At 40.0% G+C, this 24,033-nt stretch overlaps 1 protein-coding gene across 5 annotated transcripts in view; it reads left to right on the plus strand.

The window, feature by feature from the left end:
* Window positions 1-24,033, plus strand: part of GRHL2 (grainyhead like transcription factor 2) — a 156,794-nt gene that overhangs the window by 7,597 nt on the left and 125,164 nt on the right. Inside the window, exon 1 of one of the 5 annotated variants that reach the window (XM_070631908.1) lies at window positions 1,219-1,356. The exons of the other annotated variants lie outside the window; for them this stretch is intronic. The gene's annotated coding sequence lies outside the window, so the exon portion shown is untranslated. Of the gene's footprint in view, window positions 1-1,218; window positions 1,357-24,033 lie in introns of those variants that run through there. 5 annotated transcript variants of the gene reach the window in all.

Genomic DNA, 24,033 nt, shown 5'->3' on the forward strand with positions numbered 1-24,033 from the left:
GTGAGAGAGAAGCAAAAAAATCTCTCTTTGGGGATTTATCCCAATTCTTACCTCCATTTATATTGGGAAGAGGGTGAAGTGTTTTAGCTTGATGTGTTTTGGTGAGTAGCAGGATTAAAGTAATATTATTTATAAAAACAGCACATTTTGATTTGCCATACACAATACCAACCAAGAACACATTTTTAGAGTTCTATGGAAAGTTCTAGAAAAGCCGATACATTTCAGGGCATTTCAATGTACATTTTGACAATAAGTTGGGATTGTGGGATTGTCCGTGCATTTGAATGGGCATTCAGTGGAAAGCAATTGCTGCCTGTGGCGGATGAAGAGCCTTATTTTACTTTGTAATGAACATGGCAATGAACTTTGTGGGGAGCATTTTTAAAGTGATATGACTTCACATTCACTCCCAAGGAAATGCTTCCTTTACAAGTGTGAATGCAGACACCCTCCAGAGAAGAAAAGGAAAGCAAGATTCCCTTGTTGCTTGTCTTTATTTTGGCGCCTGCCTTTCATCCCAACACTGAATGTACAAGTATAGCTTAACCCCCCAGGGCCAGACTCTCTTGTTTTAAGTCCCCTGATTTAGATCGGAGGTTTTAAAGAGGGGGAAACGTTGAAGTGGAGAAGAACGGAGAAAGGAGAGGAAGAGAGCAAGAGCAAGAAGAAACTGTGTTTTAGTCACTGTTGAGGTGCCAGCATTTTTCTCAGTAGCAGGAGAGTCGCCGTGCACGGCCTGCAGAGCTGGGGACTAGTGTGGGGTGACATGGCTTTTAACTTGAAGCCTGGAGTCCTAGAGCCAGGACGAGCCTTAGAGATCTTATGGGGCATGTGAGTAACCAAGCGTAGGATTTGGAGCTAAAAGTTTGGTTTGAGGAGAAAAGTGCCTTACATTCTTTCTTCTGTGTTGCATGTTGGGGTTGTAAGTATAAGTTGCAAATCTGAAGTTTCGATTAACTTGAAAAAAACATGCTGCCTTTTTTTGGTAGGGAGATTGGGAACAGGGGAGGCCTTGCCTTTTTATCTTAAAATATGAACATGAGTGTGTGAAATACCTACCTGTTTCAGATTCTGATAGCAGGACTGTGAGTTAGAATGGCCTGTTCTTCCCACACACGCCAAATCATTGTTTTTAGTTCTCAGTTCAGTGAGCCCCATAAAATAACTGCTTTCTGTACTTCTTGGATCTAGCTTTTCAAAGAAGCAAGGAACAAAGGTAGCTTTTGCCTCTTTCCTGTATTGCCAATAAGATAATTAACATAAGATGAGAGGATTCTTCTTTCATTATTTTTCATCTGTAAAATGACGCTGAACTAAGTGGTCTCTGAGGATAATCGCCTGCTCCCACATTCTGTGAGTCTCATTCTCTCCCTCCAGAGGGCTCTGGGCTGGTGGCAGCTTCCAGAAAGAGTGATGGATGTCAGCAAGATAGGAGAGTACAGGGCAGTGGGGCTTGCTTCTGCTCCCATGCCCTCTCACCCTTTTACCGAAATAAAAGCTGGTCTGACTAAGATGACAAAGAAATAGACTTCTGGCAGGCAGGAAGAATTCAGAGGGCCACACGGAATTCAGAAGGGCAGTGGGGCGGTAAAATCAGTGGTTTACCTACGGGACCCCCTCAGCCTCACCAGGTTGGTAGATAAAGGGGACAGGAAAATCAAATGAAAAGGGCTGACATATACTCTGAGACCTCTTCCCAGAGAGAGCCCAGGAAGTGGTTTACTCTGGGCAAGCTCGTGGAGTGAGAATGAGAATATCAGAATGGATGGAACAGTGGATAAAATTTAGTAGGGTGAAAACCTTAGGCAAATGGACAACTTCCCTTCTTCTCTTTCCCCTTTCTTCCTTCCCCTCCTGCTCCCCCTCATCTTACTCCCTCTCTTCCTCCTCCTCCTCCTCCCCCTCCCTCCCCCTTCTCCTCTCTCTCCCCCTTTCTCCTTCTGTTTCTGCTCCTCCTTCTGGCCCCCTTCCCTACTCCTCCTCCTCTTAATAAACATATTCAGGGGCACCCATTGTCGGACAATATTGCCAAGCCAGTAGTTCAGTGTTTGGAAAAGGTATTAAATAATTTAGGATAAGAATAGCACCTGCAGTTTCACTTCAATTATAAACTAATATATTATTTCATTTCAGGGCACATAATGACCATTTATGTCAGGAATTCATTTAGGTCAGGAATAAAATCTCCTTTTCTGGTATCCTACTGTGTTATAAGTCTGAAATCTATTTACTCTGAAGCCAGTACTGGTACCAGGACAAAATGGCCTGCAGCCCCTAGAAGGTTCTCACGTTGGAGGACTTTTGCTAGGTTACCGGCCCTTTAAGTACATTTATGCTTCCTGTGCACACCGTGATTTTTCAGCTTCTTCGGAGTCTTGGTATCTACTTTTAAAAATATGTGTATCTTACATAGTTTTGAAAACATGTTTAAAAAGGACAGATGCTCCAATTGCAATATGTTCCAAGCCCATGAGGAGACAATCCACAAAAGCTATACAAGTGGCTAATAAACATATAAAATAATATCTAGTTTTATTAATAATTCAAGAAATACAGATTATAGGCCAGGAAACTTCCAAGTTTCCCTGTCAAATTGGCCAAGATTAACAAAACTGGGTTTGGGGAAAATGCATTTCTAGGAGGATTATAAATTATTACAAACTTTCTGGAAGGCAGTTTGGCAAAACCAGTTGAAATGGGCCTACCTGTTGACATTGGAATTCCAGTTTTAGGGCTTTATCTTAAGGAAATAATCAAGGATATTAATTGTAGCATTATTTTTGAAAGCGAAAAATCAGAAAAACCCTAAGAAGTGGCCGGCTGCAGAGGACTGATGTAGTAAATCACAGTTGAGGGAGGTGACAGGAGACTGTGCAAGTGCCATGAATCTTATTATGGGAGAATAATGACAGCAGCAAACGTTCATGATGCAGTAGAATCTCTATAGGCACAGAAAATGATAAATAATAATAGTAATCAAACCACAATGGGTTAACAGTGCTTTGCTCTCTGCGTGGAGGAAGGACATGGACTTTTGTCTCTTAGCTGTGCTCTCTGTGTTTTCCTAGCTGGCTGAAGTGAGCTTGTTCTGCTTTTGTGATTAAGGAGACAAAATTTAAAGGTTATTTTTTAAAAAGCTGTTCTGCCATGGAGACATTTAAAAATACACACACACGTACCCTAAATAAAATGGGAAAGCCTGCCTGCTCGCTTGTTCCAGGTGGAATTTATCTGCTCCTCCGCAGAAGTGCCTGCCGCCCTCCTCTGGATCCAGGCATGGCACCCTGCTCGTCACTGCTGCTGTGCCACGTGGCCTCCGGCACTATGCCCCGCTCAGCTCACCTGTAGATTTGTTGGGTTTGTGGCTTCACAACCCTGTCTTTTTGGATCTGCCCAATTATCAAGTCCACTGTTTTTCAAAATAGCACAAGTAAGTGCAGGAGTTTCCAAGCTTTGTATAACTTGAAGCTGGGGAATGACTGAGAAGAAGAGAAACTTTGTTTCTTCCTCTCAGTAGGCTGCATGTGCCTGTGAAGTTTCCCTTGGAGAAAATGCTCTGTGGGCGAGGCTACCTTCCACACCATCTCAGACCCCGCCCGAGTGTTCCTGGGAGAGACGGTGGTGGGGCGAGTTGTGTTCCATCTTTTGGAGGAATAGGGAGAGCCCAGAATATGCCTCCATTTAAAAACAAAAAGTAGTTGTAGGCAAGGATGAGTTTTTATTATTTTTTTTAACAATTTATTTTTTCCAATAACGTAGACTGGCTTTTCCCCTGGAGGGCCAAGCGTGTGACTCATCTACCTGCTTCTACAAGCTGGTACAGAGATCATGCCAGACGCGAGCTGGAGTCTGTTAGTTAAGCTGTATGGGATTGCATCACTGGATTTCCTGCAGGCGTCTTTAATGGAGGCTTTGTGGCAAATGCGAAATTATTTGCTTATTGACACATCCAAGGAGCATCCAGAGCAGGGAACAAAAAGTACGCAATGTGAACTGGAGGGAGAAAATGGCCTCCCAGAATCACTGAAGTTGCCAAAATTATGTCAGGAAAAAAAGGGGAGGTTTAAAAAAATGGAAGTGGACTTTGTAAATGTGAGCAAAACCAAAGCAATGTTTGGCTGTGGGCATCCACGCAGTTTGTGAAACAGGTCTTTTTGGTGGTGAATTCATGAGTGAAATTTGCAGTTGCCCCCTTCTCTCCCACGCCGACCTCTCCCCTCCTCCATACTTGTCTTCTCATTGTGCGAAAATTCATCAGATCTCAAATACTGTATCTTACGTTTTCAAAAATCGTTATTTGGATGTTGAAAGTCTCAATAAAGGCATCCTTACAGAGCTTGTGGGAGGGAGATGAGCTAAGAGCTATGGTTTGTCTTTTTATCCTGTGTTTATCTTCAATTTTAGTAAACAACCTAAAAGGTGCGGTTTGCATTTTATTCAGCCACACAAAACCACAAATTTGCTTTTTGCATTTGCCCACAAATCTTGGGACACAATTCATTTATCACTTCTAGTATCGTCAAGTTGAAATGCGCTGGGGTATCAGTTGTAGTCTTTCCCTTCTCTTTCCTCATTTAAAAGACCTATGTGTTTTTTTTCGTCTTCCTGATCCTTGCTAAACAATGAAATACCTATGTGGTCAGGACTTGGGACATGTTTAATTACAAGTTGCAAGTTTTCCTACTGCAGCATACCCACGCTTGGCCAGGTGAACCAAACTGGATATGCTATTCAGAGCTTCCAGGACTGTAGGGGGATTTATGTTGTACCAAATATTCCTGGAATATGGAGGATTTAAAAATGAGTGTGTGATTCTGAGATTTTTATTGTACTGAATATTTGATGGATTATTTTATAAATCACTGTTTTGAAGCATTTCTGAATGACCTACTTCACTGCTTTCAACGCTGTCTGCCAGGCTAACTTTTATTGTAACTATTTTATGATACGGTTTTGTATTTGCATGTGTTTTTTTTAGCACCGTTTCTTGGGAAGGCTTTTTTTTTTCTGATGATAAAGACAGTATATGCTCATGAGGAAAAGGGGGAAACTAGTGAAAGGTATATAGAAGAAAAATCCCTTATCATTCCAGGACCCTAACACTTTATGTATTTTTCAGCAGTTTCTAATATGTGCATGCATATGAATGTAGTTATGAAAGAGTATACAAATTATGATTGCCCTTTTTACATCATTCATGGCACTCTACGCTTTCCACCGAATGCGATATTATTAGCATTTTATAGTTCCTTAAATATTCTTCCACGTGACATTGAAAGATGAAATCTACCATCTCCTATTTTATGTTTAGGTTGTTTTGCTTTTTCATTATTATAAATCATTATTATGAATCAGTACATAAATCTTTGTGTCTCAAGTTATTACTTTAGGTTTCTGGAAGTATAAGAACAAAAGACAAATACTTTTAGCTTCTTGATACATAATTTGAAAGTGACTTCTGGAAAGACTGTAAAACTTTATATTTTCTCTCAACAGTGTTTGAGAGTGTCTTTCTCACATTGTCTCACATGTAAATGAGAATTATAATGTTTTTGTCAATTTGAAACACCAAAAAAAGCATGTTTTTGTTTTAATTTGCACTTTGATAATTAATGAGGTTAAACATTTTCTCAGCTCTTTCTTGGTCATTGACATTTCTTTTTTAGTGAAGATCTTGCTCTTGCCCTGGCTGCTACATATGGTTATGTTGTTGTCTCCTGGACAGGGGAACTTTGGGGCTGAGATCCAGCTGTGTTTCCCTTTGGCTTCTGCCCAAGGAAAAAGGGCACCTTCTGACCTCTGTACAAATGTACCATATGGCTTAGTGTTGCTCAGTTCTTACTTTTCACTCAGTTTGAAAATTGGGATGTTGATATTTTTATTATTGAGTTGTGAGAACTCTTTACACATCTACAATTATAAACTCTTCTGTCAAAATTCTGGTTATCGTTTTCCCAACTTTTTGTTTATCATTTAATTTTGTGATTTAAAAATATTCAGAGCTTTACAATTTTTGATGTCTAATGTATTGCTCTTATATGGATGTGAGTACTTTCATTGCTTTCAAATAGGGAAAGTTTGAGATCAACCTTTATGGATTTAACTCATTAAATTTTTTTTCTTTATTTTTAAAGTTATTTAAAAGGCCTTTAAAAAGTAATTAATTCATACTTAATTGTAAAAATATTAGAAAGTACAATTACTCTCAAAACTACTACCCATGATGTTAACACTGCTAATATTTTGACATCTATAGTTCTATTCTCTTTTATATGCCTGTACATACAAATATACTATGTACACAGAGATGAGATAGTAATTTACATACTGTTTAGTAACTTATTTTTTTAATTAATATTGATCACAGATAGCTTTTCATGGTGATAAATGTGTTTAGTGGTCCCATAAGTCTACATTGAATGGAAATGTCCAAATTAATTTAACCAGTTTCCTGTCGTTGTACATTTAAATTTTTTCACCACTTTTTACTATTAAAGTCAATATTTATTTATTTATTTATTTATTTATTTAAAGATTGGCACCTGAGCTAATATCTGTTGCCAATGTCTTTTTTTCTTCTCCTTCTTCTCTCCGAAGCCCCCCAGTATGTAGTTGTGTATTCTAGTTGTAGGTCCTTCTGGTTGTGCTATGTGGAACTCTGCCTCAGCATGGCCTGATGAACAGTGCCATGTCTGCATCCAGGATCCGAACCAGGGAAACCCTGGGCTGCAAAGTGGAGCATGTGAACTTACCACTTGGCCAGGGGGCCGGCCCCTTAAGTCAATATTTAAATGATTATCTTTATAGCTAAATCCTCACACACTTCTTAGTTATTTCCTTGAACTACTTTCCAATGAATAGAAATTCTTCATCAAAATGTATGCTTTTTTTAAAGGTATTTGGTTCATATTTTCAAATTGCCATCCAGATATTTTCTCCTCATTAGTACTCCCACCAACAGTGTATCTGAGGGAGAAGGATTCCATGTTCCTTCCCCAACAATGCATATTATCCTCTTTTTAGTCTTTGCCAGGTTGATAGGGTAAACATGGTAACTTGTTTTGAATTGCATTTCTTTCCATTTACTCAAATTGTATTTTCTATCTAGAAGAGCTTTATGTTTTGTTTTGTTTTTAATATATATAGTATTTTGATATCTTAAAAGCTCTTTTTGGGATTTTATAGAGAGTTCAGCACCAGTAAAAAGAGTTTATTAGCAGAAAGTCTAGCCATGATCTCTTCTCTCAGTATAAGCCTTTGGGTCTGAGAACTGTCTGTAATTCACAGCCCCCATCCTTTGCCAATGAAAGCAGTTACCCAGGTCTGCGCTCAAGCTCCCTAATCAAAGACCCCAAGTTCAGGGAACTTAGTCAAGGGATGGAATTCCTATCTACAAGCTTACTGACGATGACTGAGTTCAGGATGAATACATCCAAACAACAATCGAGTGGCCCCCACACATATCTACTCCACTTGATGATGTATTGAGTGCCTATAGGCCAGCTATGGAGCTGGGCGCCATGCCAGGGGCTGAGACTACAGAGATGAAACAGACTACTAGTTTAAGGTCTGAGAACTTTTAACAATATAATTACAAAAAACGTAACAGAAAAAAATGCGCATTTACCTTCCATTCTTGAGGTAATTAGTTGTGGGAAAAGTGGAGACAGGTCTAAAATAAGACAAAATAGTACAAGTCTTCAAACTTTCTGCTTTGTTTTGATTTGAAAAGACCTGCCACTATTTTTCATTTCTCAGGTTTGGTCAGGCTTTCATCCATTCACTTTTTTTTTTTTTTTTGGTCTATTATTAGCGGTTAAGAAACACTTTGGTTATTTATGTAAATCGTAGGGCTATTTAACGTGGAGCCACTTTTCAAAGATAAATCTCCGGAGCTCTGTAATTAAACTTTATATTAAAAAACTCTTCTAGAGCTACAGGTTAAAACAGCTGTTTGTGTTCTGTCATATGCAAGTTGCATGTAGCTTTAAAGGTAACATCTGTGGAAACTGGCAATTTATAGAAGTAGTTTGGTACTTTTCTAAACTGAGATACAACCTTAAAACATCTAGAACAATTATGAGTTTATTCTAAAAGAGTTGGCGGCATTGGAGCCAGGTGCGTTAATCAGGAACTTATTATCCAGGCTGTGAATTATCCGTGCTATTTTTTTCAATCTCCTTCTTATGGTTAAACTTATGGATATGTAATTTTTTTCTCCCTACAGAGCTAACAGAGTGTGAAAAGAAAAATTCAGCTTAATTAGTTTGGCTACTGATTAAGGGAAAAAAACATTTAATTCCAGTAGAAGTTTGAACTTATTATTTTAAATGCATTCTTTGATTATCTAGGATTTCATGTGATACATGCTCCACTTTCCCCTATTTTTTCAAATATTCTTGAAGAAGTAAATTTAAGGGTTGCTTACTTTAGGAAGTCTATCATTTGCAAGGTACAAAATTGCCTTTCCCTATGAAATCTATAAAGAACTATGCCGACGAAGGCCAATCTTTAGGTAACTGATCATATTGCATATTTTTCTCTTTTCTCCAACCTAATTTATAATATAAGTATTTGTCCATGATTTTATCAATTTTTTCTAAATATTTTAATGGCTGCAGAACATTACGTGCTGTGGATTTACTGTCATTGACTTACGTTTAGGTTACATGTTGGTTGCTGTCATAGTGAAAACTATTATAAAATCATACTTTTATAAAAATCTTCAGACATAAAAACTGTCAAGATTTTTAGATAATTTTCTAGACTGAATTTCTACAAGTGTAATTTCCTAGCTTAAAATTCACAAATATTAAAAACAATATATATTTCATTATACAATAACTATAAATTTAGGGAGGAAAAAAATAAATGCCCCTTTTGTAATTCTTTCTCCTACTACTTTCAACAGAATTTGACAGTTTGTTGAATAGCCTTCTGGATGTGTCTAGGTATTATATTACTTATGGATGTGCATATATTTGAGAGTTTTAAATATTTTCACTTGTTTTTTACATAAATGATTTAATACATGTCATTTTATGATTTTGATTGTTCCATGTTAATAATACAGAATCACCTCTTTTTTTATGGTTGTACAATATTCCACAGTATGTATATATGAGTGGCTAAAGGATAAATTCATAGAAGTGGAACTTCTGGGGCAAAGGGTCTACATACTGAAACCTTAGATAGATTGTTCTTCAAAAGTGTTACTGTAATGTATACTCCAATTGATATTATTGAATGTGCCCACTTCTGCCTACCTTCAGAGCAATGGAGCTTATGAGCCTTTACAGTTTTTGCTAACATGAAAAATATCTTATTATTCTCTTAATTTGCATTTCTTTAATTCTTTTCATATATATAAAAGCCTTTTGTATTTCTTTTCCTGTGGACTGTCTGTTAATGTTCTTTGCTTATTTTTCTATTTTGTTGTTGGTCTTTTTTTTTAAACAGCTTTATTGAGGTATAATTGATATACAAAGAGTTGCACATATTTAATGTGTGCAATTTGATGAATCTGAACATATGCAAACACCCCTGATACCATCACCACAATGAAAGTAATAGGCATATCCAACACCTCCCGGAGTTTCCTTGTGCCTCTTTGTGTGTGTGTGTGTGTGTGTGTGTGTGTGTTAAGAACACTTAACATAAATTTACCTTCTTAATCCATTTTGAAGTCCATACACTGTTGTGTTAACTATGGGCACTATGTTGTACAGCAGAGCTCTAGAATTTATTCATCTAGCATAGCTGAAACTTGAAACCCGTTGTCTAACAACCCCCCATTTCCCTCTCCTCCCAGCTGCTGCTGGCAGCCACTGTTGTCCTCTGTGTTTCTATGAGATTGAATACTTTGATACATCCTAGAAGTGGAGCCATGCAGTATTTGTCCTGTGACTGGCTTATTTCACTTAGTTTAATATCCTCCAGGTTCGTCTATGTTGTCGAAAATGGCAGGGTTTTCTTCTTTTTTGAGAGTGACTAGTATTCAATTATATATATATATATCATTTGTTCTTTATCTGTATATCTGTAGATAGATACTTGGGTTGTTTCCGTGTCTTGACTATTGAATAATGCTGCACTGAACATGGGAGTGCTGATATCTCGTCAACATCCTGATTTCATTTCCCTTGGATGTGTACCCAGAAGTGAGGTTGCTGGATCATGTGGTGTTCTTGGTCTTTTCTTGATGAATTGTAAGAGCTGTGTGTGTACTGAGAGTTTAGCCTGTTGTCTACCAGTTTGTCATTTGTGTTTGATTATGCTGCAGACATTTTTAATTTTTAGGTAGCCAAATTCATCTGTTTTCTTAAATCTCTTCTAGGTTTTATGTCTTGCTTAGGAAGCCTTTCTCTCTTCTAAAATTATAAGCAACTCCTCCTCCTGCATGAACTTCTCCCAAATTTTATCTTTCTGTGACTTTTATGATTTCACATTTCCACTGAAAGCTTTATCTACCTGGAATTTATTTGATGAAGAAATGTGGTAGGACTCTTACTTAATTGTTTTTCTACATGGCCACCCTATTGTGCCAATACCATTTATTGAAGAATACATATTTCCCTCACTTATTTGATATGTAGCCCTTATCATATATTAAATATCTATGTGTATTTGGGATTATTTCTTCACTCTTTTTTCTGTTCCATTGATCTACCTATTTATGTTTCAGAAGCAACTATCTACTTACCTATTTATTTATTTTTCTTTATAAAATGTTTTTTTAAAAAATTTTATTTTTTTCCTTTTTCTCCCCAAATCCCCCCAGTACCTGGTTGTATATTTTTAGCTGTGGGTCCTTCTAGTTGTGGCATGTGGGATGCCGCCTCAGCATGGCTTGACGAGTGGTGCCATGTCCACGCCCAGGATTCGAACCAGTGAAATCTTGGGCTGCCGAAGTGGAGCGTGCAAACTTAACCACCTGGCCACAGGGCTGGCCCCTATAAAATGTTTTAATATCTGAAAGTCCTGTGCCATCTCATGGCTCTTCTTTTTAAAAATCTTCCTGGTTATTTTTGTATTTTTTTTCATAGAAACTTCAGCATCAGCTTCTATAGTTCTCAAGAAATCCTGATCTAGGGGTGAGGAGGAAGGAAGGGAATACATTAAATTTTATGAGTAACTTTGGTATGGAGTTGACATCTTATTAATATTGTTTCTTCCTGTTTAAGGATGGAGTGTATTTTGCTCCATTGTTTAAATCTTCTTTGATGCTCCTTAGTATCATTATAACATTTTCTTCATACATAATCTTGCACCTTTATCGTTAAGTTTATTCAAAAAGTTTAAGTTTACTCAAAAGTATGTTATATTTCTGGTACTGTTTTAAGTGGGGTCTTTTCTTCCTTTATGCATTTTAGCTGGTTGTTTTTATATAGGAAAGGTATTGATTTTTCAAATGTTGTTTTGTATCTAGCCACTTTACTTTCTTGCCTTATGTTTGTAATAATTGTTCAGTCGTTTCTCGTGGGTATTCCAGGCATGCTGTCATATTGTATGCCAATGATGTTTAGTCATCTATTCCAATTTTTATATCTTCTATTTCATTCTCATCTCTAATTGCATCAACCTATCACTGTAGAACAACGTTAGCTCATACTAACAGGGGTAAGAGTGGACCTCCTTGTCTAATGTCCTTAGAGCTTCAGCATTCAAGATGATCTGATCTTTGAAAAACTCTTGGTTTCATATGATTGTCTATCTGACCACCCAACCGGACTCCTCTCTTCTAATATCTCTCAATCCATCTATGTGCCCTTTCCCTCTCTCTTTTTTACTGAATCTCAAATTGTCTATCAAGTAATTTTATTGTCTACAAATAATGATTACTGTTCTTCCTTCTTTCCAGAATTTAGCTATGTTAAATCTTTCTGTTTTATTACATTGCTCAGGATGTATAAGTACAAGGTTGAAAATTAGTATGGCAGAGGACATTCTGTAAAGGAAATGGTTTTAATGTCTCACTTTTAAGTGTTAAGGTGCTGTAGATCTTTTGGCTATCAAGAAAGATTTTCATACTGGTTTTGTTTTGTTTTGTCATTTTCTTAGTGTAGTGATACCTTAAATAAATTCCCTAATTTTTTTTTTGGAGCAGTCTTATATTCCTGGGATAAGCTTTATGTGGTCATGATGTATTTTTTAAAAAAATATATCAATAGATTCAGCTCATCAATATTTTTTTGAGGATTTTATGTCTGTATTCATCCCAGTCCCACTGCTGGTATGACCTTGGGCAAATTACTTAATCTCTCTGTGCCTCCATTTCTCCTCTATAAAACAGGGATAATAGTAAGAGATCTTGCCCCCCAGCACTGGAGTGAGGTATATAACCTTTAGAACAGCCCATGGTACCTGGTAAACACTCAGTAAATGTTCGCTATCATTATTATTGTTGTTGTAACTGACCCTGATCTCTTGTTTTCGGGGCGGGGGGGGGGGGGTGTCTGTGTGTGTACGTAAGTGCATGCTATCTTTGTTGCATTTTGATATCCATGTTATGCTAGCTGATTAGAATGAGTTGGGAAACTTTCCATGTCTTATTACATTCTGCAGTAATTCAAACACTGTTGGAATGATCTCTTCCTTGAAGGTTGCCTGGGCCTGGAGAAGGTCCTTGACTAACCTTTCAATTCTTTTAGACTTCCTTTGTCTGTTCAGGCTAAAACTCGAGGCCAAGTTGTAATGTTTATATTTTCCATGAAATCATCAGTTTCAGATCTACTTTGTATCAGTGATTTTGTCTTCTCAGTATTTCTGTATCAAATTTTACCATCACGTTCACTCCAGCCCCACCCTTACACACACACACTTACACAGATACACACAGAGGACAGCTTGTCACTGCCTTTATGGACATTTGACTTGAAGAATCGGGTCACAGTAGAATAAACTTGTGCAGTGATTCCTGTGGATGGAACTGGGACCAATAGGTGAAAATGAGATTTTGGTCTCAGTTTAGGTATAAAATATGAAAGATTAGGTGTTCAAATCCTCCAAGAAGCAGGCACCAACATGAGGTTAAACCAGCGAGGGTTTTATTAAGGGAATGCGTGCGTGAAGGGGTGCAGAGGGGGTGCTGGGGAAGGTGCGGAGCCCCGGGCCCTGAGGCAAGTCCGAGCCTGGGTGGGAGAGAGGAAGGGGATATTGGGCGGAAGCCTCTTGCCTGCCCTGCAGTCTAAGGAAGCTTCCTCAAAGCCTTGGGAGTCCTCTGCTTGGTGCCATCATCAGAGGAGTTGTGCGCCTGCCTTAGCATCTGGGCGGGGTTCCCTCTCTGGCGGGGGCAGCCAGTGGGAGGGCTGGCCTCAGCGCCAAAGCTGCAGCGGGCCTGTGTCACTTCTTTCCCTGCAGCTGGAGATCTGCAGGGACTTCTAACGATGATAGTTTTCTACCAGGGGAATGAACAGCTTTGTAAGGTAGCAGCTTCTTACTAGGATGTTTAGGGGAGGAAGATGTTGGGTTTGGGGAAGGGGGGTGTTTTCATCTGAGGGGGTCTCACCTTTAAGTACCATCTGCCCTCCTTCCCCTCACCCTCAACCCTTTCTTTTCTCTCTCCTCTTCTCTCCTTCCTTTACTCCCTGCTCCTCTCCCTTCTAATCCCCTTCCTCCTCCTTCCTTTCCTCTTTCCCTTTCTTTTTTAAAATTGTCTTTTTTTTTTTGAGGTCACATTGGTTTATAACGTTGTATAAATTTCAGGTGTGCATCATTATATTTCGCCTTCTGTATAGACTGCATCGTGTTCACCACCCACAGTCTAGTTGCTGCCCCTTACCGTACACATCTTTCCTCTACCCCTTTTGCCCTGGTCCCCCCTTTCCCCTTCCCCTCTGGTAACCACCAATCTATTCTCTGTGTCTGTGTGTGTGTTTGTTGTTGTTGTTTTATCTTCCACATATGAGTGAAATCATACACTATTTGACTTTCTCCATTTGACTTATTTCGCTTAGCATAACACCCCCAAGGTCCATCCAGGTTGTTGCAAATCCTCTTTCCTTTTCTTCTCCTTCTCTCTCTGTCTTTCTCTGTCTCTCTCAATGCTCGAACGTCTGTGATTAGGACCACAGACGAGCATAGTTAGTTACTCTTCCTACTTAATGTGCTTTGTTTACAAATAAAAAATCTCTTTTAATATTGAAATGGAACAGTTCAGCACCGCTCTCTCTCCCCCTCCCTTCCCCTTGCCCTCAGGCGGCCTTTTTCCCCACCTCCTCTCCCAGGGTCCCGTCTCTTCTTTAAGTTCATGAATCTAGCGGCTTACTTAGGTCAAGGTTTCAGTCCTGCTTATGAGACAATCGGGAACATAATACTGTGAAAATGGGCCAGGAAGCCTTGATCTCTGCTGCCCTTTGGAGTCGCTGTTGAAAACCAAGGCATGTTGTTTGTTGGTCACCAAATTTTCAGGTTTCAGTGAGAGGAGGTTTGATGGGTCTGAGGGTTGATGAGAAAATGGGTGCACGGACAGTTTAAGCAATTTGCCCAGGGTCCCAACTGGAACCCCCAACTCTACCCTCTCTGAATTTAGTCCTCATGCTTCCTCACCTGTGGAAAGGGAGCAGGCAGGGGTCCTGAATTCCTCTCAGGAGGTCCCTGCACCATGCGCCTGCTTCCTCTCACCAGGAACCTGGGTGTTTAGTGGGTGACAACTGGCAACCACAGCCTGCCTCTGGGCTGCAGACATGTTCCTATGTCCCACATCGTCTTTTCTTAACATATTTTTTTAAATTTTTATCAAAGAAATGTATTTGGTTTAAAATGCTGAATAATACTAAAAAGGTTTGTGAAAAATAGTTTCCCGAGACCTGCTCTGCTCCCTGGATTCTGGTCTCCAGAGGCAGCAATGCTCCACTCCTCGGCCTCTTTCCCTTCTGACCTACCTCCATATTATCAGTAATAAATACTGCCATTTCTTGATCTATCATTTTAGGTGTTATCTATTCACTTCCAACCATAAAGATTTTTTATTTTGCCATCCAAAATTAAAAATAGTGTTATTAATTCTGGTGTCTCCCAAGCATGAAAAAAAAGGAAAAGAAAAGGAAAAAAAGACAAAGAAACCAGCCTTCCGGGCAGCTCAGCCCCGGGTTCAGGTCAAGGGGCTGCCCGCACAGACAGTGCAGGCCCAGGGGCCAAGTCAGTCCTGGCCACCAGATGGAAGCTGGACCAGCCCATGGGTCTGGCCCTTAGGGCCTGGCTGGGAGACTGCCTGCCTCAGTTTGGGGAGCCTGGGCCAGACTAGGCATGAGAGATCAAGGTCAGAAGTCTGGCCATTCAGTTCTGGTACTCTGGCTAAGATAGCCGGACGTCAGGTTTCAAATGTGGGAGCTGAAGCCACTCAGGTCCCTGGTCCAGCAGAGACGGCCAGAGAATGAGGGTCCCATTCATTGAATCCTGGGCTGGGATCCAGAGGGCGCCAGGCTGCTCAGCGCTGATGCTCCAGCAGGGGCTGGCTAGTCACCCAGGGCCCCACTGCCACTCTTAGGGGCACTGCTGTCCAAGCAAGGAATGTCTTGGTCTGCTCTAGGGGGTGAGGCTAGCTGGAGATGTCTGGGCTGAGGCTGAGGTCTAGGGGCGCCTAAGATTTTGAGGTGACTCCCTTGGGACTCCTGGAAGCTTGCTCACCCTCGGATCCCCCAGGCTCCACTTCCCACTAGGAGACCAGGACCAGGGGACCCTCAGTGGGAGTGGCAGAAGGGGAGGTGGTCCAGGAAGTCGAGGGGGCGCCCGTCACCAGAGCCGCTCAGAGAGGGCCACGGCCTGGCCAGGCCTGGAGGGAGGGCTTGGTCGCCACGCCTGCTGAGTCCTCCCCTACACGGTGTGCCAAGGTGGTTACTGCGAGCGAGGTCAGGCCACTACCTCCACCCCAATCCGAGTGGCCTGCGTTCCCGCCATTGCTGCAGCCGGCCCCACGGCCCCAGGAAGACTCTCGCAGAAGCAGGGGTGAAGGGGGCAGCACCCGCGGAGGACTGGGCGCGGAGGGGCGCGTCCCAGAGGAGCATCCTGCGCTCACCGCCGCCCCCCGGGGCTTCCCGGAAAGGGGAAATGAATGGAGGGGCAAGGGTGCGGGCGCTTGCATAGCTTAAAAGGTATTTTTTCTACCATCTTACTTGGTTGATAGTTTGGTTAGATACGGAATTCTGAGTTAAAAATAACTTCCTCAGAATTTCAAAGGCACTGTTTCATTTGTTTCTGGATTCCAAACAGGCTGATCCTTTGCATGTGACTTTGTTTTCTCTGGAAGCTTTAAAAATCATCTCTATATCCTTGGGTTTTGAAATTTAATGATAATATGTGTTAGTCATTTTTCTTTTTTTTTTTTCTTCTACTTTTTGTAGCCAGGTACTCCATGGACTTTTTTTTTTGCTGAGAAAGATTCACCCTGAACTAACATCTGTTGCCAATCTTCCTCTTTTGTTGCTTGAGGAAGATTGTCCCTGAACTAACATGCTAAAATCCTGCCAATCTTCCTCAGTTTTTATGTGGGTCACTGCCACTGCCAGCATGAGCCTGGTTCCCAACCTGCAAATGGTGAACCCGGGGCCAGATCACACAAGAGGAGTGCAGAACTCAAGCACCTCGCCACCAGCCCACCCCTCCATGGACTTTTTGATCTGGACATTCAGGTCCTTCTGTTCTGGGGAATTTTTAAAGCTTATTTCTGTGATTATTACTTCCCATTAGTTCTCTCTTCTCTGTTACAGAATTCAGCTTATTCTTACATTGGGCCTCTTGGATTGATTCTTTAATTTGCTCATATTTTCCCTCCTGTTGTCCATTTCTTTGTTTTCTATTCTCTTTTCTGGAGCTATCCGACACTTCCATAGGATTTTCTTCATTTCAGTCATCCTCTTTTTAATTTACAAGAGTCTAGCTCTATTTTTACTGTTTCCTCTTTTTGCTGCATAGATGCAATAGCTTCTTTTCCTTTTTCTGAGGATGTTACGTTTTTTCTCTGTTCTCTGCATTGTCTCTACGACCTGAGCTTTCTCGATTCTGTTTTTGTGGTAGTTTGCTTTTGTTCGGATCTCCATGATCCTCGCCTCTCCGTTTGGCTATTCGGTGGCTCAGTATACTCGGTAAACTGACCGGATAGCCGCGCAGTAGCCGCCTGGGAGCTTTGCGTGTGCGGGCGGCGAGGGCGGCAGCCAGCGGGCCTGGTGACTGGCTCATTTCTGCAGACGGTGATCAGGCAGTGAGCCTCTTCTCTGGGTTACGCTCAGACATCAGTAGCTCTAGGTCTTTTCTCTGGGGTCAGTGATTGTCTCCAGAGAAGGATTCTCTGGGTATAAGGACGGGTGTGGGATTTTGGAAATGGGTAGTGAGAGGAGAGTTTCATTGTTTATATGTTGTCCTTTCACTCATTCCCTCTATTTTCAGTCAAGGGCTCTACCTTCTACTTCTCCTGTGCCTGATGCTCCCCAACCCAGGGCCTTTGGGGTTCAATACTACCAGAGAGGTAACCTTCATCCATGCTAGCATGTGGGAGAGCTGGGTGCCTAGCTATGTGGGGTGGGAAAAGAGATCTGGGGAGGGGGTGTTTATTCTTTTATGTACTTTAAACCAATTCTATTTTCAGCCACTCTGCACACTCCCACATTCCGATATTCCTAATGCTTCCAGTTCCTCAGCCTTTCATATTCTGTGGTGTCGCTTGACTTCCTCCTTGTGTGGCCCTCTGTGCATTTAAGCTTCCTCTTACTCCACTGTGCTGAGGCAGTTGCCACTCTGCTAATTGACATCTCCTCCTATTTAATTGATATCTCTGATAGGCTTTTGTCTCCTTTCCCAATCCTTTGACCTCCTTTCCATTTAGTGGGGTTTCAGATCATGTGTTCACTCTGCCATGTTTAGCCAGAAGTCTCTTGGTACTATAGCTTTGAATATTGTTTATCTTTTCTTCGTCTGGTGTTCTACTTCTGGGACATTTATTGTCTACATATTTACTCCTCTTTGTCTCTGATTATCTATTATCTGATGACTCTATTTTCTCTCTTTCTCTTCTGCATTCACTGTGATTATCTCAAGCCTTTCCTCCTTCATTAATGCCATTTGCGTTTCTCTTGGTATTTTTTTTTCTACTAATGCTGTTGTTTTGGTCTTCTATTTTCTTAGCTCTGCAATTTCCTTTTTAATTCTGTTGGGCCATCAACTTTGCACTTTTGTTTTGTTGAATTCATGTTCTCATTATGTTCTATAGTATAAAGCAATTTCTGGGCATTTTATCGTTTTTTGGAGGGGGTTAATTCAATTTTCTTACGCATGCCGTGTTCTTTCATTATCTTTGATGTCCTGCCGCAGTTTTGGCTCTGTTGCTATGCCATTTCTGTTTGACTTGTTCATGCTCGATATGTTCTATTCAAACCTGCTTTTGTTATGATGCAGTCAAAATGAATTCTTTCTTTCTGTCTTTCTGCCATCTGAGACCTGTTTGCATGCCTTTTCAAGGCCAGCTTGAAGCCTGGACATTTGAAGGTGTGGCAGGGTGGAAACTCTCGGCCCGGCGTTATGTAGCCTGGGAGTGACTTGGTGAAATGATCTGTATCGAGTTCACCCCACATCTGTGGGAAGGCATCTTCTTCCTTTGTGTGTGGGGGTGTCTTTGGGTTTAGGTCGGTCCCCGACTTGACCATGGAGCCCTGGCGCTTTTGCTTCTGCTGGAGACCGTCATCTTGGTTGTTCGCGTCTTGCTTCCATTCTCACTCCCCTCAGTCACTAGGGTTAAAAGGAAAGGGTACCGGAGAGTGTTGGTGCCCTCGTTAACAGTTCACAGTGGAAAGTTGTCATGAAACTTCATCTGGAGCTGTCACCAGTCTTCTCCCTGCCTCTCCCCCGGTTTTCCCTCCTTCAAAGAGTTTTCCTGCATTTGTCTACCACGTTGTTTTCAGTTCTGCTAAGCTCCTCTTCACTGCTGGGGATTTTTAGTGCTCACTCGGTTTTCCACTCAACCTAACCCCTCTAGCTGGACCAGGGTTCTCAGGACAACAAAGAGAGCAGGGAAAGCGTCCAGACAGCTGCTATAATAAGCCCAACAAATCACAAAAGCCACTGGGACAAAGGGCTGTGCTGACTGTCACTCCAGTGGCCTCTTTCTGTCAAAGAAATCAGGCTGCTCCCTGAATTTGATTGAACTCTGCAGGGCACTGTTATTGGGCGGTGTTCTAACATTTGTTGGAGAGTCTGTGATTTTTTCAAATGCTCACTTTCCTCAGAGACAAGGCGGATAAGGCAAGGTTTTCATAGAGGGTCAAATAATGTACAAAGTACAACACTGGCATTTGTCTTTTCTTCAGACTTGAAGTAGTCTGATGCAAGCTTCACAAGCACTGTCATTAAGCAGCTACAATTCCTAGAAAACTTTTTGCCTCTTGCAACCCCACCTCTCTTTCTAACAGGCTTAGCACAAATTTGCCTGCCGTCCGCTTGATATGACTGAGGCGGGGAAATAGAACTGCACGTTTTTGTGCAGTGGCAATACCAGATAGAAGAGGCAGACCAGCACCTTGCTTATGCTTATTCACACTGACCCTGTCACATGGCCAGCAGGAGTGTCGATGTGTCTGCAGGATTCTAGAAGTTCTAGAGCTTCCAGGCTCAACACGGTCCTCTTTGTCCATAACACAGGCTCGTCCTTGGTGATTTTGTGCTTTGTCCATGGTATAGACATGAGATACGCACATGTTCACATGTACACACACACACACTCAAGCTACTTTTGGTCCATTTTTGTTAGGTTTTATGGGAGAGAGAGTTTGTAATGTAGCCTCTCTCTGATATCTTTAGCTCGAAATCCCTACACATTTTTAAGCGGTTAAGATGGTTAAGTGGTCAAAGTTACCTATTTTTGCTTCATAGTCTTCCATTGTTGCTATGCTTAACAAATTCTTCCAAATCCAGGAGCAAAGTGAAGAGTCATCTCCATAGTCTCCTATTTTGTGTATATGATGGAAAACTTAACTTAAAAATTTTCTGGAATTTATTGTAACGGTCTCAAGTAAGGGTCTAACTAAACAAGCACACGAATGAAATAAAACACCTCAACTGCTTGCCCCAACATCATTTATTGGAAAAGAAATTCTTTCAATCCCCTTCCTTCCTTCTACCCTCCATCCCGTTCTCTCTTCATTCTCTCCTTTCTTCCTTCCTTCTTTTAAAGATTGTTTACATGTATATAATTTTACATACACAGATAATTTTTATAAATGCATAAATGTGATCATATTGTACACAGTGCGTTGTTCGTGCTCTCCTCCCTTTTCCTGTCCTTGACTCTTCTCTCCCACACTACTCCCCTTCACCCACATCATACACACCCTACCCCAACCTGAGTATGTATGTATAAAGATATATGCATGTATACATATGCATATTCATATATATTCACATAATATATGCAATTTTAAAATTAGAATATTTTTAACTTCAAGCACAGATCTAAGGCCAGTGGAATAACTGATACTTTTGATTATTGTCCAGAAGAGGAAAAACAAGTAATTGGTTCTTCTTTTCCTGATAGTGTTCTCAGCAGCCCATCTAATTTCTAAGGTAAACCAAAGTTTAACTGATTTTTATTATTTCCAGCATTTTGTCTCAGGTCAAGTTTGTCATATAGTAAGGCCCATTTATTTGCCCTATTTTGTTTTATAGAAGGGACATCATGTGTAATCAACGTGTTTACTACGGACTTTATATGGGCTTTCCCATTTCCTCCTATGTAACATTTGTGAATCTCTAACCTATTTCCTGCCCTAGTTGTCCTGCCATGAGCAGTCTGTGGCTAGGAGGAGCCCATGAGGGAGTGTGGCCTTCACACAGTGTCCTGATAGATTTCAGAGCCGGCAGCAGGGCCCTTGATCAATTATGCTTTCTGTAGTTGGAGGTCTATGAGGTATTCATGGCCACCACAAGATGCCCAGGACTTATTCTCTGATAGCACCCTGTGTGTTTTCTTTATTAGCACTTGTCACATCTGCAGTTGTGTGTTCATCTGTAAAAGCTTCACCAGGACAGAGATTGGTCTGTCTTTTTCATCATTGTATGCCAATACTAAGAGCAATACCAGCCCATAGTAGGCAGTCAGTTAAGACTCTCTAATCAACGTTATCTTAATTTCCAAAATTTATAGGTAGAAGTGTCTCCAGTATGTGTAAATACCTGCCTTCCATGATACGATTTTCTGTTACGTCTTTAAACCTGGACTCATATATCTAAAGATCAGAACCTATTAACAAAAGAGGACCTCCGAGTATGAGCACTGGGATGAGATTTTTGTTAGCTTCTAGAGGAGGAGGCTCTGGTGATAAGATTAGTTGAACGGATGAATGAATGAATGAATGAATGAACAAATAGCAGAACCTTTGTCTCCCTTGGTCAACACTGTGTCCCCTGCACCTAAATTGCTGCCTGTTGCACAGTAGGAGCTCAGTAAAGGTTTGTTCAATGAACTGAAGGGGAAATGAAGGGTAAGGGGTGTGGGTGGAGGAGGGAAGCTTTTGCCCAAAGATGCCTATCATTTTCATTCTATCCTCAAATAGAAGCGTGCTTATGAGTCCACAAAGCACTACAGATTAGCCAATAGCATATGTGTCTTCCAGCAACGTGTCCTCTAATCATTTTGATACCAACAAAGGCAGCTGCGTGGTCCTAGGGAAGTGGCATGATCTCTCTGGACCTCAGTTTCCCCACTTGTAAAATGAGCAGTTTGGAGTGGATAATCACAAAGGCTTCTTGCAGCACTTACATGCTACAATTCTATTCATAAATATAAAAACAAGTTGTACCTCACTCCATTGGCCTTCTTACGAATATGTAAATATACAGTCTGTCCAGCTCTGAGTAGCTTTGGAATTTAAGTTGCATAAAATATGAGATGCTTTTTTGAGTTTCGTTTTTCTTCTAGGTAGGCCTTTTGGTTATAAACTGGGAGGATTTACAAAGTAGAAATCTATTTTTAAAGGGAATCAAAGGGAGCTCTTCCAATAGGTGAGGAGAGAAAGGTACACAGAAGAAGCCTCAGGCTTTGGGGTGGGGAAATGTGTAAAGGTCGCTGTGACCTGCTTTTATGTGTGGAGCAGAGAAAGGGAAACCAAGAATTCTGCATGCCAGCCGGAGGAAAATGCCCAGACTTATTCCTCCAGGCTTCTTGCTTCAGGCCAGTACTTCTCTATCGGCTGGATCGTCCTTTCTTCCATTTATATTCAGTTACATAGCAATATTAAAGAAAAGTTACTAAGATTAAAGAAAAATTACTCGTAAAGACAAATTACTCACAGTGCCACCTCCAAAAGTTGTCATTTTTCCTTGTTTTTCTGGTTCATGACCTTGTTTGCTTATTTATTTACTCACGCACTTCCTCATTTTAACACGATTGATATGATAGTCATCCATAGTTGGGTGTTTAGTAGAATTCCCTTCCCTTTGGGTTTATCTGGTGGTTTTCTCATGGTTAACCTGGGGTGATGGACTTTTGGAAACAGTACAACAGAGATGGGATGTCTTTCTCATCGCATCTCAGGGTGTGCGTGACGTCCCTGCTGATGTTAACCTTCATCACTCGGTTAAGGTAGCAGCTGCCGGGTTTCTCCACTGGAAAGTTACTGTTTCTCTCTTTCCAAATAATTGAACCAGTTTTGATTATTTTTATTTTTCTAGAAATGTTACCATTTTGTCTAAGTTTTCAAATTTATTAGCAAAAGGTATATATAATATTTCCTTTTTCAAAAAATGTGTGCTGCGTCTGAAATTATGTCTCCTTTTTCTTTTCTAATATTTGATTATCCTTGCCAGTTTAATTTTCTTTCTAATTTCAAAATACCAATTTTTGTCTTAAATTGCCTTTTTTTTAATCATGTCTTTACTTCATTAATTTATATTTTTATCTTTGGTATATTCTTCTTTCTTTGGTTAATTCTATTATTGTAATATATTGTATGTTTAGTTCTTTAAGCTTTTATTCATTTCTAATATAGGCATTTAAAGCTATGACATTTACATTTAAGCACAGATTTATCTATATCCCACAACGTGTAGGATATATTTTATCATTGAGTTTTAATTTAAAAACCATTCCATTAAGAGCTATTTTTTGACTTATCAATATTTGAAAGAGTTTTTATAATTTCTAAACAAATAGTGTTTAAAATCCATTTTTTGTTGTTGTTGATTTAAAATTTAATTATGTTATGGTCAAAAAATTCAGCCTGTATTGTAAGAGTTCTTTGAAACAGGTGGTCTTGCTTAATGGCTTGATACATGGCCAGTTTTCTAATGTATCATGGATGCTTAAAGAAGAATATTGGTTTCTTTTTTTAAAATTCACTTTGACAGTATCTATCTTTTAAAGATAGAGTTAACTCATTTTCCCTTATTGCAATTGCTGATATGTAAGGTCTTATTTTTCTCATGTTATGTCATCATTTTTGTTTTTGCTTGTTTTTGTTTCATTGATCTATATTTCTTTTTCCATTATTTTTCTCAGTGATTTTCCAGAAAAGTGGTTCTCAAAATTTTTGTTCTCAGAATCCCTTGACACCTTTAAATTATTGAAGTCCTTAAAAAGCTTATGTTTGTGTGGGTTATATATATATATATCTGTTGATATTTATCATATTAGAGATTAAAGTTGAGAAATAAAAAAATATATATTTATTTATGATTCAATTAAAAGAATAATTATAAACCCATTGCATGTTAATATAACATTTTTAAAATGAAAAATAATTTTTCCACAACAAAAGAATTTAGTGAGAGGAGTGGTATTGTATATTTTTGTAATTCTCTTTAATGTCTGGCTTAGCAGGTGACTGCTGGATTCACGTATCTGCTTCATTCAATCTGTTGCAAAGTGTTATTTTGCTTGAAGTATATGGAAAAAATCCTGCTTCCACTGACAGTTGGAAAAGAAAAATGTATTTTCATAGCCTTTTCAGATAATTCTAAATATTCTTTGATACTGCACCAAAATTCAACAAACGGTAGTTTCTTAAAGGTTAGTTTCAACGTGGAGACTGAAATCATACAATGAACTTT

This window comes from Equus przewalskii, chromosome 8 (assembly GCF_037783145.1).
Source record: "Equus przewalskii isolate Varuska chromosome 8, EquPr2, whole genome shotgun sequence".
In the NCBI taxonomy this organism is placed as follows: domain Eukaryota; kingdom Metazoa; phylum Chordata; class Mammalia; order Perissodactyla; family Equidae; genus Equus; species Equus przewalskii.